Below are 15,628 nucleotides of genomic sequence, written 5' to 3'. Positions count from 1 at the left end.
AATCTATTCTCATTTACATAATTTTTATCACTTCAAGAATGTTATACAAACAGAATCATATAATATGGAACCTTTTAGGATTGGCTTTTTGCACTCAGCGTTTCCCCTGGACACTCATCAAAGCTGTCATGTGCCTCGTTTGTTTCTTTTTATTCCTGAGTCAGGTTCTACGGTATGGAAGTACCACAGTTCAACTATCCACCTCGTGGAGGACATCTGAATTGTTTTCAGTTTTCAGTCATTAGAAATGAAGAGGTAATGAACATTGCCTGCAGGATTTTGTGTGAACATAAGTCTTCATTTCTCTGGGATAAATGTCCATGAGTGCAATTGTTGGGTCATACGGTAATTGCATATGTAGTTTTACAAGAAACTGCCAAACTGTTTTCCAGAGTGGTTGTGCCATTTTAAGCTCCCACCAGCAATAATAATGAGCGGTCTAGTTTCTCTGCATCTTTTCTAGCATTTAGAGTTGCCATTATTTTTCATTTTAGCCATTTTAATAGGTATGTAGTAACAGCTTCTTATGGTTTTAATGTTGCATTTCCCTAATGGCAAATGTTGTTAAATATCTTTTCATGCCCTTCTTTGCTATCTGTCTATCTTCTTCAGTGACAGACACTGAAGAAGTGTCTCTTGTTGTCTTTTGTCCACTTCCTAATTGGACGGTATGTGTTTTTATTAAGTTTTGAGACTTCTTTATATGTTCTAGATGCTAGTCCTTTGTTGGATATGTGGTTTACAACTTCAACTCTTTTTGAGGAATAAGACAAAATAAAACTAAAAGAGCAAAACAATGAAAAAACCTTGATTAAAAAAGCATTTCATACTTGGTTGGGGGAAGTGAGAAAAGGACAGGAAACTAGGGGAAAAGGTGGGAGACATCTTAAAGTTTATGGGGACATGCGTAATGGCTCCCATTTTTCATAGCCTTGTATATACGAGCAGTAATGAGGCAGAATGGGAAGAGTGTGAGGGCCTTGATATAAAGGTCACTTGTCAGTGAAGTACTACTGTTCACCCCTAATCTGCCTGGTGCAGAGTCTGGTGCAAGAGTAATGCCATACAAACTGGTCTCCTCAGAGACCTGTCCAGGATGTTTCATTTAAGCCATACCCAAGGTAGGCATACAAGGATTAGAAAAGTACTAGCTTGTTATTAAATCAGAACAGTGCTGCTTTTGGGAAAAGTCTGGAATGTTAGCACTCGTGTAGCTACAGGCCCTTGAGCCTTACATGATAAGGAGAAGTGATCTTGTTTCCAAACAATTGCTGGAGGAATCCAACATTCTTAAATCTATCTCCTCCAGAGAAAAAGTCTTAAATTGGAAATGTGAAAATGAACACTTTTTTTCCAGACCAGGCTGGAGAATTGCCCATGAATATATATTAAAATCACTCTATCTGATTAATAAACGTTCGTGTGAGCCCAAGATTAAAGTAACATGCTGGGCTTATATAATATTTACTCATAGTATCTCCTAATGCCCAGAAGACCCACAACTGGAGCTGTCACTGCCTAAAATAGAATTATTACAGCTTAATTCCCCCCCTTATCTCAGATTATACAGCACCACCTGATCACGATGCACTTAATTCTCTCTGTATTCACTGTATAATAGAGAATCAAAATTAAAATCACAGGGGTAGCAAAAGTCACGTGCAACACACAGACATTTTTATTTAATGCAGAAAACGGCTGATGTAAATGGTGTTGCAATAAATACGCTTCCATTTAAAATGCAAGTCGCTGAGAGGAAAACCTGGGAGCCATAAAATACCTTTCCCCTCCTCAAGGTTGTCCAAAGGGAAAAGAAAGGACAAAGCTTTCGACTGGGCTGTTATCTTTACGATACAATTTAATCTGGGGTGCCACAGACAAGTGGGGCAGGAATGTTAAGAAATAAACATCATGAGGTATCAAGAAAGGGCTAAAGAAAACAGGAGAAACTGCTTTGTGGTTTTCTCACTTCCATACATAGACATGAGGTTATTATGTGAACCTATTTGGTCATGGGCACAGGAACAGGAGTTGCTTTAAGCCATCACTGGGCTGGGGCCTGCTCAGAATGCAAGTGGAAAGACCACACATGTACTGGATATGTCCCATGGGCTAGACACCGTATGTACGTTATCTCATTTATGCCGTATAATAAATAACCTTGTAAAGTCAGGAATATATCATTCCCACGTTGCAGTTGAGGAAACACAGGCTAGAAGGGTGAAGGAAATTGCTCAAGGTCATGGACTAGTGAGTGGGTTTGACAACTAGGTTGGTTTCAAAGCCACTGTTCCTTTTGTGACCCCGTGGTCATAGAGAAGAGAACATGTCTACTCTACTGTTCACTATTCTGCAATCCTTTCTCCTGTGGGGTGTGGCATCCAAAGGAGAAAAGAAATAGGGAATCCCAGGACCCAGAAGCGTCCGCGTCAGAGCCAGGGCTGGAAGGGGTCTGCATGCTGGCACACTGCCAACCACAGGTCTCGGCCGGGGCAGAGATGTGGCTGAAAGCAGACCCGTGCCCACTTCTGGAAGTTTCACGAGTCTAGAAAACCAGTGCTTTTCTTTCTGGAGGAATCCCTTGAGTGGATTACAGAAAAAGCCTAAAGGATAAATTCTAGACTATAGTGTGGGACCCTGAATTCAAACCAGAGCAAAATCAGGGAACAGGGTCTGAAACTGACAATTTCTGAGCACTTAGAAAAAGTGGTGACTGCTCAGAGCTAGCAAGAGTTCATGGAGAGTAAGTCATTTCCCTATTCAGTAGAGTTTCTAGATGAGAAGGCAAGGAACAGCCATGGACACAGAACCTTACCCAGGCATTTGACGAAGTTTCACAAGGTCACCTGAGCAATGAGGGGGGAAATGCACACAGGAGTGTCCAGGGCTGTGCACCTGCCCGCAAGGCTGAGTCCTGCTCACTCTGGTAAAGTCAGCCAGTCCTGGTGCTGGATGGGGGTCTGGGCTAGCCAGGGACAGATTGCTGAGAGTATTCTAGCAGTTGCTTTTCTAAAGGTTCTCTGGAGAGCCATGTGCCAAGATCTCACCTAGCTGGCACCTAGTGGCCACGTAAAGACTTTCAGTGAGGCCCCTTCACCGAACGTTCCACATTCATTACTTGGAATGTCAGACTCCAAGATCCAGCCCCGACCTCTTCCCTCCTGTCCGCCAGTCCTCCCAGACTGCTCTGTGGGAAAGATGTTAGGGAAATCTGCCTTCATTGGCTGATGTGAGCTTTTGTCTGTTAGCTCTCTGTTCCTTTGTTCCCCCACATGAGACACTGCGTGTGAGGTTTGTCAGTTCGTTCCCTCACATGTGGAGGACTGCATGTGAGGTTTGTCCCAGACTAACTCTGAGCTGGTGTTTTGTCTGTTTTGCCCGCATCAGCAGATGAGTGGAGAAGTAACTAAGTTATATCAGAAGGACGTGACAGGCATGTTGTCAGGCTTTGGGAGACCTTGGGCAGATGGTCCCAGACGAAAACAGTCAGCGTTGTTTGTCTGAATAAACTGGCCCTTCAGCCGGATAAGCAATATTCTTATCACAGTAACTGCCGAACCCTCCCGGAACTGGCCATTCCCGGAGCGGGAGGCAAGAACAAGGAGCATATCTGAGAAAATATATAAGACAGACCTCAGTTGGCAGTGTAATTTCATCATCCGTCCTTGGTGATTCTTCATCATTCCAGCATTCCTGGGGACTAGCAAGCAGCTGTGGGAGACACCTCAGCTTTCCCAGCAGCAGACCTGACAAGGTTTTGATTTCTGACTTTTCCAGTGCTGTTTTTCCCCGGTTTGGTGAGCTGCTCCGGCATATATTTTAGTCTTAACCACCTTTATTTTCTGTCATTAGCACCTTGTTTGAATAGCCTTCGTCTTTTGCTATTGCATATTACTAAATAAATTGATTAGATATTGCTAAATAAATTGATTAGCCCCTCTCTCGTGTCCTTCCCTTCTTTTCCCTGCTCGTCATTCCCTGCTCTCACCAGATCTGTGTGTGGGCCTTGCACATTCAGGAGACCCCACAGAAGCCTGCTGCTGCACATCTGCAGAACAGGGCAGTGAGAAGAACAATGGCCTCCGGGTCCAACACCTGGGTTCATGCCCCAGCTCCCCCAAGATTAGCTGTGTAAGTGACAAGCTCACCGAGCCCGTTTCCCTGCCCATAAAGGCAGGGATAATACTGCCTCCTGACCATTGGACACCTCCTGTGTTCCAGGCCTTGTATTCACACAACCTCCTTTAATCACTATAGCCACGCAATGTTCTCTCGTGCATTGCTGTTGTTCGTGTGCTTAGTGTCCCTTCTCCCCCTTGAGACCGCCCCCTTGTTCCATTTGAGTCACAGGTTCTCTAGGGTAGGACTAGAAGTAACTTTATCTTTGTAAAATCCTTCTGTACTCGGAGGCATGCAAATTATAAGGCCCTTATCTTCTACCCCACGGTCACCTCTGCAAGGCTCTGCACTTCCCCACTCTGACTCACTGCCCGCCCCTCCCAACTCTTCCTCTCTGCTCTGTGCAACACCAGGACCTTCCCCGTATCTCCTCCTTGCTGCTCACCCCCTGAGCCTCCGTCTACTGACCTATGAAACCATGTCACACTTAGGCCTTAGCACTTGGTACATGTGATTCTCTCCGCCCCTGATTGGGCCACGATTTCCAAGTCCAAAAGGACAACCTGTCTGATACACTGGTTCTCTGCCTCCTCATCCGCAAGGTTTCTCCTTGGCGTCCTGAAGACACCCGAGGGTTCCTTTATGTGCTGGACCTTGTTACCCCAGACGGCTCCAGAGTCCTTCAGCCTTGTCCCTCCAGCTCTTTGCGGTGGCTTATCCCACCACTTCTCATAAGACTGAGTGTCCACCTCACTAGGGGCTCCAGCCCATTCTTGAGCCTACCCAGCCCATCTACCCTCTCCTTCTTCACTGTATTTCTGACCACCTGAGATTCCAGCGCAGTCCTTTCAAGAATGCTCATGGCGATACGCAGAGTGCCATGCCCCTCTGTACTTCCACCACTTCCAGCTAGCAGACTCCTTCCCTGCTTGAACTCAGCTACCTTCTTTCTCTGTGCTTGTCTGGGAGCAGATAAAAGCTGCTGGAAAAAGCCAACTCCTGGGGGCCTCTTACAGCACTGATCTCAGATGGACCAGCCTCACTGCCCTGCGGTTCTTCCTGCGGTTCTAGCCCATGTGGTCTCTCACAGCACATCCAACATCTTCTCTCCTGAAGCCTCTGAGCTCCCAGAAACCCTCACTCTCAGCTGGGGACCATGCCACCTACCTCAGAGGCCAAGAGAAATCATACAAGGGAGTGTCCCCATCTCCTTGCTACCAAATACCACTTACCAATATCCACCCTTGTCCTGCAGGTCTGCCCTTCAGTTACAACAGGGAAGCAGCCTGGGGCCAGTCCGCCCCCTAGGCTTGGACCCCTACTCCCTCCTGCCCCCAAAGGAATGACACTCTGTGGGCTGAAAACCAGTCAAGACTCTTTTACATAACTACAATAAAATACTCCCAATCAGGAAATCAACATTGACATAATACTATTTTATCTAACTTACAGATCTAATTCATATTCCACCAATTTTTCCATTGATGTTCATTATACCAATAATAAATAAGTAAACCCACGATCATGGATTGCATTCAGTTGTCATGTCTCGTTGCTCTTCTTTCATCTAGAATAACTCTTTAGTCTGTCTTTCACGACACCAACATTTTGTATAGGCTAGTTATTTGGTAGACTGTCCCTGCTTGAGGCTTGTCAGGAGGGTACTCAGGGTATGTACTTCTGGCGGGAATGGCCCAGAGGTCATGGTGTGCCCTTCCCAGTGCCTCAGATCCAGAAACACCTGATGTCACTGTGTGCTACACTGGTGGCTTTGAGCATTTGGTTAAGGTGGTGTCTGCCAGGTTTCTCTGCTATATTTTTTTCCTTTCACATTAATAAGTCTATCGCAGGAGTAACTTTGCAACTATGTAAATATCTTGTTATTCTAACCCTCTAGGTTTACAGTCCACTCATGATTCTTGCATGAATTAATTCTGTGGTTGCCACATAGTGATTTTCTAACTGCACCATTCCTTCTACATTTATTAGTTGGCATTCTAGTGTAAGAAAGAGCTTCCCCTTCTTTCCTACTTATTTGTTTGTTCATATAATTGACTAATAAATTAATTTATATCAGTTTAGACCTATGGACTGTTAGTTTATTCAATGAGTTATAATACTTTACTTCATTATTTATTTTTATTCTCAAGTTGTCCCGTATTTTACCAGTGGGAACCCCATCGAGCTGGCTCTTGTGTGCTTTCGATATGCCCCCCTTGTTTGAGTACTTTCTTATTTCTAGCACCATAGCATGTTCCAAGTTCATATTATACTTCCCTGCCCCAGCCCCAGAATCCACTTTTTCCAAGGAGCCCTTTTCATGCAGAATGGTATTTAGTAACCAAGATTAGAATGCTAGGTTGTACTATTGCTACTGGGGTATCATTATTTCTAGACCCTCTCAGCAGACAGGGATACGATACAGATGTAGGGGTATCTGTATACATACTGATAGCCACATCTCTGTGTCTGTCTGTCTGTCTGTCTGTCTGCCTGCCTGCCTATCTACCTTCCCACTTACCACATACCTGCCCGCCTGATCTTTGTATCATATCTATCCACGAGTGTACACAAATGCCTCCAATTCCAATCTCACATCACTGGGTTATTTCTTTGTTCCCTCTGTCTATATTTGTAACGTCCTTGTCCAACAGTGAGAAACCCGGCTTCTGTTATCCGCATGATATTTACTTATTGCCTAATCCTAGGATCTATAGAAAGTAGTTTCAGAATTACAGGCCCATGACTCTGGGCAAAAGAAACTTACTTATTAGAGTTGAATCTGTGTTGACAATTGAATATTTTGTTTCTCATATTTTGCAATCGCAAACAATGTAGCAATCAACAATCTTTGGAACATGAAAATTCCTATTTGCAGTTTCTCTTGAGAAATTGGAAGGTATGGCGATTCCCCCCTTTGGACAGGGCCCGCGTGCTTCCCCAGGGCTGCTCGTCTGTTTGCTCCCTCCACCTGGCACTACGAATAAGCCCTCCTTGCTCTTGTACTTGCAACCCCCCTTCACCTGGAACACCGTCATCCCTGGAAGAACTGCCTCCATTTCTTCTCTCATTCTCGCCAATATGGTTGTCAATGCCACTGTGTCAATAAAAGCCTTCTCATAGAGAAGACTAAACCCCACATGTGTGATCTTTCAGTCTTGATCTAACTTGACCTCTTAGTAGCATGACATGTTGGGGGACCCCTCGTCCTTGCTGTCTTCTGTGACAGAAACGGCTCTGGTTCCTTCCCACTTCTCGGTTTCCTCAGGCTCCTTTGCAAGCCCATCCTCCCATGGGGGGTTGCTAATGTTGCAGCTCCTGAGGGCGCATCTCTCTCCACAGCTCTCTCTGTGATCCATTTAAGCCCTATGGAGATCGTCATTTATTATCCACAGATCGCTTGCTAATGTCTATCTCGAGGTCTGTCTTCTCCTCTGACTTCCAATCACCACCTTCCTTTAGACATTTCACAGGTCTCTCAAACTCAGTGTGTCTGAAGCTGAACTTGTCCCTTGCTCTGTTCTGGTCTACCTGCAGGACTCTCTCTTTCTCAGTGGATGGCACTCTCTCTCCCCCTCAGATCCAATTCATTATCAGGTCAACTTTACCTTCTAATTACCTTCCACATCTGTCAACTTCTCTTTCTGGCCATCATCACCCTTTTCATAAACAATATGGCTTCAACTACCTCATCAGCCAGCTTACCTCCACTCCCCCTTTGTGTGTGTGTGTGTGTGTGTGTGCGTTTGTGTGTGTGGCAGGGGGTTAAGAGAGGAAAGGGTATGCAGACCTCATAGCTGTTAGGATGAAAACCAAATTCCTTCACAACGGCCTGCAAGGCTCTCATCGTTTCCCCGGCTTCTCTCTCTCGCCTTACCTTCTATCCTTTGCTCCAGCTGCACCGTCATCACAACCTATTCCTGCCTGGGTGGTACGCTCTTTCCCATCACAGGGACTTTGCACACCACTTTTCTATGCTAAGAATACTCTTTTCCTGCATTCCCTGACCTTAGCCAACCTCACTTTAACCTAAAAAGTGCCTGATAATTCTGCTCCTTACATTTTCAGAAACACTTTCCCAGAACTTTGGGCCTATGTTCACACCTATAGCATCCGGAACTTCCCCTTAGTGGCAGGTATCACCTGAGTAAGTTTTCCTCTGTGGGATCTGATTAATGTCTGTCTATCTGTTATAGTCTGAATGTGTATGTGCCCTCCCCCCAAATTCATACGTTGAAGTCCTACCCCCAATGTGATGGTATTGGGAGGTAGGGCCATTAGCAGAGAATTAGGACGAGATGAGGTCCTGAGGATGGCGCACTCCTGAATGGGATTAGGGCCCTTACCAGGGCCGTGGAAAGCTTGCTTCCCTTCCGCACCCACCTGTGAGGATGCACTGAGAAGTTGACAGCATGCGACCTGGAAGAGAGCTCACACCAGAACCCGCTCTTGCTCGCACCCCGATCCTGGACTTCCTGTCTGCAGAACTATAGACATAAACTTCTGTTGTTTATAAGCCTCTCAGTCCACAGTATTTTGATTATGAAAAGCTGAGGTGACTAAGGCACTCCCCCAGGAGCACAGGGACCACTTTTGCTCCCATATTTTGCCACATCTAGCACAGCTCCCAGCACTGACAGGCGCTCAGTGAGACATTTGTTGACTAAATGGAGGCAACATGGTATGGCAGTTATGAGCACACACTCCAGGGGAAACTCTCTCTACCACTTACTGGCTGTGTGACCTCAGCAAGTTACTCAATCTCTTGGAGCCTCAGTTGCCCCATCTGAAAAATGGGAGAGTAACAGTACCCACATTGTATGGTTGTTATGAAGGTTAAATGAGTTCATGTAAAGCACTGAGAACACAACCTGACAAATAGCAAGGACGATATGAGTTTGTTAGGTATGTAAACCGAACAGGTACAATATAGTTATTAATGAATAAGTATTAATTAATCTGACAGTTTGATTCTACAAATGAAACACAAGTAGACTTGTTGTTGAAATATAGGCCAATGGCCAAATTATATTGACTAAAAATAATAAGCCATTGAAATAACAGAAAATAGGATTCAAATTGAATTCAACCTCCATTAGTAAGTTTGTGACTACATGTTGTGAAAACAACTACTTACAACTGGGAATACATCCAGCATCTTAAGAGAAATGCAGGCTCAAGTTCTTAATATATTCACAGAATGCTTTAGGTGTGTCTGATGCTATTGACTGGGCTGAATCATTTCTGTCAAAAATCAGCAAACCAAGGGGCCGCCAGATAGCTTAATTGGTTAGAGCGGGAGCTCTGAACAACAGGGTTGCTGGTTCGATTCCCACATGGGCCAGTGAGCTGCATCCTCCACAACTAGATGGAAGACAACGAGCTGCCGCTGAGCTGCCGGAGGGGTGGCTGGATGGCTCAGTTGGTTAGAGCGTGAGTTCTCAACAACAAGGTTGCCGGTTCAATTCCCGCATGGGATGGTGGGCTGCGCCCCCTGCAACTAAAGATTGAAAACAGCGACTGGACTTGGGGCTGAGCTGCGCCCTCCACAACTAGATTGAAGGACAACTACTTGGAGCTGATGGGCCATGGAGAAACACACTGTTCCCCAATATTCCCCAATAAAATAAAATTTAAAAAAATTCAGCAAACCAAGAATAAAAATCCCAAATGAACTTTTCACAACGACCCAGGCCAATACACATATTCGTCCATCAAGCTTTTGAGAGTCCTCTCTGTGAGCACCCCACACAGCACGCCGTGCAGGGCAAGGAAGGACCTCTGACTAAACAAAGAACAACACTATAAAATACTGAAAATCCACAGACACCACACATTCCTGCCAGCCCCATCTCTTATCCCCAAACATTCTTTCAAGTAAAGGAGGGTAAAAAAATAGCTGGTTCAACATTCTATCCTTTGAGCATGTTTGACTTTGTCAGTGTATTAATGAAAATCTACAGATCTAAGTTTTCATCTAATGCATAATTTATTTTATTTATTTATTTATTTATTTATTTATTTTAATTTAATTTAATTTTATTTTTACATCCCTCACACCGTGAGCCCCCCTCCCCCCTCATCTAATGCATAATGTTTTCATTACAAAGGTGTGTGTTATCACAGGACCAAAGATAGCTAAAACTTTTGATATATTATAGTGTCTCTGTCAGTTGTTAAGGTTTTGCTGTTATTTCAGAAGAAAAAGGAGGAAATAAACAAAAGAAGGAAAGAAAATTGTAGTTTGAAGAAGGGATGCTTGTGAAAGGGGAAAGAGTTCAAAATTAGAGCTACCGCAGCAAACTTGGAAGATACTATTAATTTCTATTTGAAGGTACTAAACAAATTGCTTTAGCTTATTTTAATTCAATTTATATGCATGCAATATCAAATTAAAATTGTGAGTTGTTTTAGTGACAATATACCAACAGAAGGGAGATTTAGTTTTCTTCGTGAAAACAGAAAGTCAGCTGTGGGGCCAGATTTTCATCCAGCCTTAATTGTGAACTGACTCTGACAGAGAAAAAAGGCGCTGTTTAAACATGTGTCTCTGGAGAGATGATGGGTCAAGTTATGGCTCGGTGCGCAGATCTGCTGGCCATGGGAGGCTGCAGTGAACGACAGGAGAGACCCTCCTGGTGACAAGAAAGTTCCTTCTCTAGGACCTGTCTTATCAGCCTCATCTCTCTCCCATGTTCTAGAATGTGATTCTCTGCCTCCTCCATGTTTTACCCATGCTGCTTTCTCTGCCCATAATCTCCCCCAAACAGGACCTGCCTAAGCCTTTCACAGTCTTCAAGCTTGGGTGTCACCTCCTCCAAGAAGCTTCCTCCAACGCCAGTTGGGAGACATCCCTCCTTTGCACCTAGCGCCACCTCACCTGCTCCCATGCGTCTCTGGCCACATACACCGTACACTTCTTTTTTTAAATGGCAGGGGATGCAATTTAATCAACTCTATCTCTAGAAGATACACTCAATATCTACGGGATGTTGAAAGGTGTCAACCCAATGCATAACATTCAAAGACACAGGCAGGAGAATCCATTCTGGACTTTCAAAAATGACCAGTACTTTCCAGAGAGGAGTGACTGAGAGTAAAGTCAAGAAGGTATTGGAGGGCATTTGTGACCAAGGCCCTTCAACTTATTAATACCCCAAGTGATAGAAACCCTATCTAATATACTGTATCCATGCTTAATTATTCACGCCTTCTGTGGTAACCGTGACCTTTGGGGATCAGGAATACTGTCTGGCACCCCCCTGGGCCAGGCCAGAGCCTTACCATGTGGATAAAGGAGTGTGTGCAAGTACATCAAGCATCTGAAGTCATCAGACAGTGTGCAGATGTAGCTGTCTGTGAAGCAGCACATTCTAGAAAGCAAAGCACAGGCCCTGCCCTGAGAAATCTCACAGCGAGGACGATGCCCATGAAGTCCGGGGGCATTTCTGATGAGTTGAAGTTGGCAGGAAAAGCCACTTAGTGGCTAAGAGTCAAGCAGATGTATATATCATGCCAAGTAGAAGCTATATACCCTGAAAAGAACATGATTCCACACACTATTGTAAAATAAACAGGGAATACATTTCTTCTTTCCCTGAAATAGAAATGTCTGTTTTTTCTCCATATACTTGCTTTAGGATAAATTCTGTGAAGTGGAATTGCTAGACCAAGGGTATATACTCTTTCTCCTAAGAGATTAAGACAATTTTTATTTTAACACGACAATTATTGGTTTTAAAAATTAAACAATAATTCTTTAATACCATACAATATCCAGTTGGTGTTCAGCTTTTACCAACTCTCTCATGAATATCATTTTATAGTTGATTTGAATCAGGATTCAAATAAGGCCCATGCATGGTATTTGGTTTATGTGTCTCTTAAATTTCTGTTGAATTATACAGTTTCCAATTCCTGTTTCTTGCTTGCTACTTATTTGTTAAAGAAATTGGGACATTTGTCCTACAGAATTTATCCCATTTTATATATGACTGAAGATACCTTGTGGAGTCTTTTTTTTTTTTTAAGTTTGGTATTTTTTATCGAGGTGTAGTTGATGTACAATAAACAACACATACTTAAAAGGTATAATTTGGTAAGTTTTAATGTATGTATATACCCATGAAACCAATACCACAATCGAGATCATGAACACATCCATCATCTCCGAAACTTTCCTTGTGCCACTTTATAATCCTTCTCGCCTGCCCCATGCCGCTCCCCCACGCCCAGCCACTAATCTGTTTGCTGTCACTAGATTAGTTTGCAATTTCTAGAATTTTATATAAACAGACTACATATACTATCTACTCCTTTTTGGTCTGGCTTCTTCCACTCAGTATACCTGAGATTCATTTGTGTTTTTGGTTCATTCTTTTTCTTTTCTTTTCTTTTTAAGGTTGTCCAAGGTTTATCGAAACTATGGCAGCCCAGCAGGAAGATTCAAACAGCTCCACGGGGTGTTTTAAAATTCATCCCACCTGTAGGCTGAGGGACCTGCAGGTTGGACAGGCTGCCAAAGTCCAAGAGCTTCAGCATTTCCTTAGTGTCCGGATCAACTTCAATGATTTCCTAATCCAGGGCTGAGACCTCAGGAACATAATTCTCTCTCCTTTCTCTTTCCTCTTCCTGCAGCTTGATGGAGACACCTCTTACGGGGCCTCTCCGAATCTGCTTCATCAGATGTGTGACATAGCCAGCTGTTTTGTTGCAGAGCTTCTTGGATGGAATAATGGAGATCTCCTCGCACACGTGCTTGTTGTAGAAGTCATTGCCCAGGCGCGTGTTGTCCTTCTCGGTGATGATGACCTCGGCCGCCTTCTTCACGGTCTTGATGCCAATGCAGCCCATCTTGGTGGGTCCCTGGTAAAAGAGCGGTTCATTCTTTTTTATTGCTGAGTACTATTCCACTCTATCGCCATCTGTTTATCTATTGACATGTTCATGGATGCTTGGATTGGTTCCAGTGTGGCGTTATCATAGTTAAAGCTGCTCTGAACATTCCTGCACAAGTCTTTGCATGAACATACGCTTTAATTTCTCCTGGGTAGATACCTAGGTATGGCGGCTGCATCACACGGTAGGTAAGCACTTAACTTGTAAGAAACGGCCAAGCTGTTTTCCACACCTATTGTTCCAGTCACATTCCTATTAGTAGTGTATGAGAATTCCAACTGCTCCACATCTTGGTATGATTAGTTTCAAAATTTTAGCCTTTCTAATAGGCGTGCAGTGTTAACTTACTGTGTTTTTTTCCCCTGTAATTCCATTATGCAATTGATTATCTTTCCATGTACTTATCTGCCATCCATATATCTTCTTTGGTGAAGAGTCTGTTCAAATATTTTGCCCATTGTTTAATTGAGTTATTTGGGTGTTTTGTTTTGTTTTTTAAATTGAATTGAGAGGTCCTTATACATCCTAGATGTAAGTCCTTTGTTTGATATATGCTTTGCAAATCTTTTCTCCCTGTCTGTGGCTTGTCTTTTCATTCTCTTAGTGTCTTTTGAAGAGCAGGAACTTTTAATTTTGATGAAGTCTAGTTTATCTTTTTTTTTTTTTTCTATTTTGGACCATACTTTGGTAGTGTTTTATCTAAGATATTTTTACCTAACCTAAGGTCACAAAGATTTTCTCCTAGAATTTTATAGTTTTAGGTTTTACATTAAAGTTTACGATCCATTTTGAGTTAGCTTTTGCATATGTTATAAGCTATGGATTAAAGTGCTTTTTGTTTTTTGCATATGGATATCCAATTGTTCCAGCACCATTTTATTTTTGAAAAGACTGTCCTTTCTCTGCTGCATAGCCTTTGCACCTTTGTCAAAAATCAGTTGGCTATGTAAGTGGGGGTCAAATTTGGTGCTCTCTATTCTGTATTTAACTATCTTTACACCAAATACCAAACTGTCACAAGTACTATAGCTTTATAATTAGTTTTGAAATCAGGTACTGTTAATCTTCCAAATTTATTCCTCTTTTTCGAAGTTATTTTGGCTATCTTAGGTCATTTGTATTTCCATATGAATTTTACAATCAGCTTTCCAATTTCTACCAAAAAGCCCATTGGGATTGAGTTGAATCTATAGGTAACTTTGGGAAGAAATGATATCTTAACACTGTTGAGACTTCCAACGCGCAAAACAAGTTGTATCTCTCCATTTAAATTAAGTTGTCTTGAATTTATCTTAGCAGTGTTTTGTAGTTTTAAGTGTATAGGTCTTGTACACTCTTACCTGATGTATCCCTAAGAATATTTTATGCAATTGTAAACAGTATTATTTTAAGATTTTATGATTCTTCGTTACTTGTCTATAGAAAAACAATTGATTTTTATATATTGATCTTGTATCCAGTAACCTTACTAAACTCACCTATTAGTTCTAGGATCTTTTTGTAGATTTTTATGGATTTTCTCCATAGATGATTATATCTTATACAAAAATACATTTTTTTTTTCCATTTCCATCTGGATGCTCTTTATTTTTTGCCTTACTGTTTTGGCTAGAACCTCCAGTACTATGTTCATTAAAGTGGTAAGAATGGACATCTTACCTGGTTTCTGATCTTAACATTTGGTCTTTCACCATTAAGGTATTAATTTTAGGTTTTTCATAGATGCCTTTTTTGGGGGGTTTGAAAAAATTCCTTTCTATTCTTAGTTTGTTGAGTGTGTTTTTTTTCTTTTTTTTTGGCTTTTGACAACTGTCTTTTCTGTGTCTGTTGAGATACTCGTATGTTTCTCCCTTTTTAGTTTGTTAATCTAATGAATTACATTGGCTGATTTTTGGGAGTCAAACTAACCTTGCATCTCTGGGACAACACACCATGGTGATGATATATTATCATTTATATGTATTGTTGGATATTCTTGAAATATTTTGTTTAAAATTTAAAAAAATCTATGTTCATGAGGAATATTGATATATAGTTTTCATATTAGGGCAATACAGGCCTCATAGGTAGAGTGGGAAAATATTCTCTCTTTTTTGATTTCTGGAACAGTTTGTATACAACTGGTATTATTTCTTCCTGAAATGTTTGATAGAATTCACCAGTGAAACCATCTTTGTGTGTGTGTGGGGGGTGGGATGGGGGGGGAAGCAGTTCTAAAAAAATTGTAAAATATACATAACAAAATTTGCCATCTTAACCATTTTAAGAGTCTGTTCACTGGTATTAAATACATTCATAATGCTGTGCGCCCATCACCACCATCCATCTCCATAACTCTTTTCATCTTGTAAAACTGAAATTCTACACCCACTAAACAATAATTCCCTATCTCCCCCCCACACACACTTCTCCACTCCTTGGCAACCACCATTCTACTTTTGGTCTCTACGAATCTGAGCGGAATCATACAGTGTTTGTCTTTTTCTGTCTGGTTAATTTCACTTAGCATAACGTCCACAGGTCCGTTTATGTTGGATCATTACAGAATTCCCTTCCTTTTGATGGATGAATAGTAGTCCACTACATGTATGTACCCCATTTTGCTCATCTG

At 42.4% G+C, this 15,628-nt stretch overlaps 1 protein-coding gene and 1 pseudogene across 3 annotated transcripts in view; both read right to left on the bottom strand.

Annotated features, from left to right (window-relative positions):
- The window catches only part of NMNAT3 (nicotinamide nucleotide adenylyltransferase 3), a 96,799-nt gene that overhangs the window by 38,295 nt on the left and 42,876 nt on the right, over positions 1–15,628 (bottom strand). The gene's annotated exons all lie outside the window — the stretch shown is intronic.
- On the bottom strand, positions 12,429–13,078 carry LOC308507220 (small ribosomal subunit protein eS17-like; annotated as a pseudogene). The gene has a single exon. The product of its transcript is annotated as a small ribosomal subunit protein eS17-like (transcript).

The sequence above is a fragment of the Rhinolophus hipposideros genome (genome assembly GCF_964194185.1).
Source record: "Rhinolophus hipposideros genome assembly, chromosome: 14".
Classification (NCBI taxonomy): Eukaryota; Metazoa; Chordata; class Mammalia; order Chiroptera; family Rhinolophidae; genus Rhinolophus; species Rhinolophus hipposideros.
Note: the sequence above shows the minus strand (reverse complement) of the source record. Positions and strands in the feature narration are given on the sequence as shown.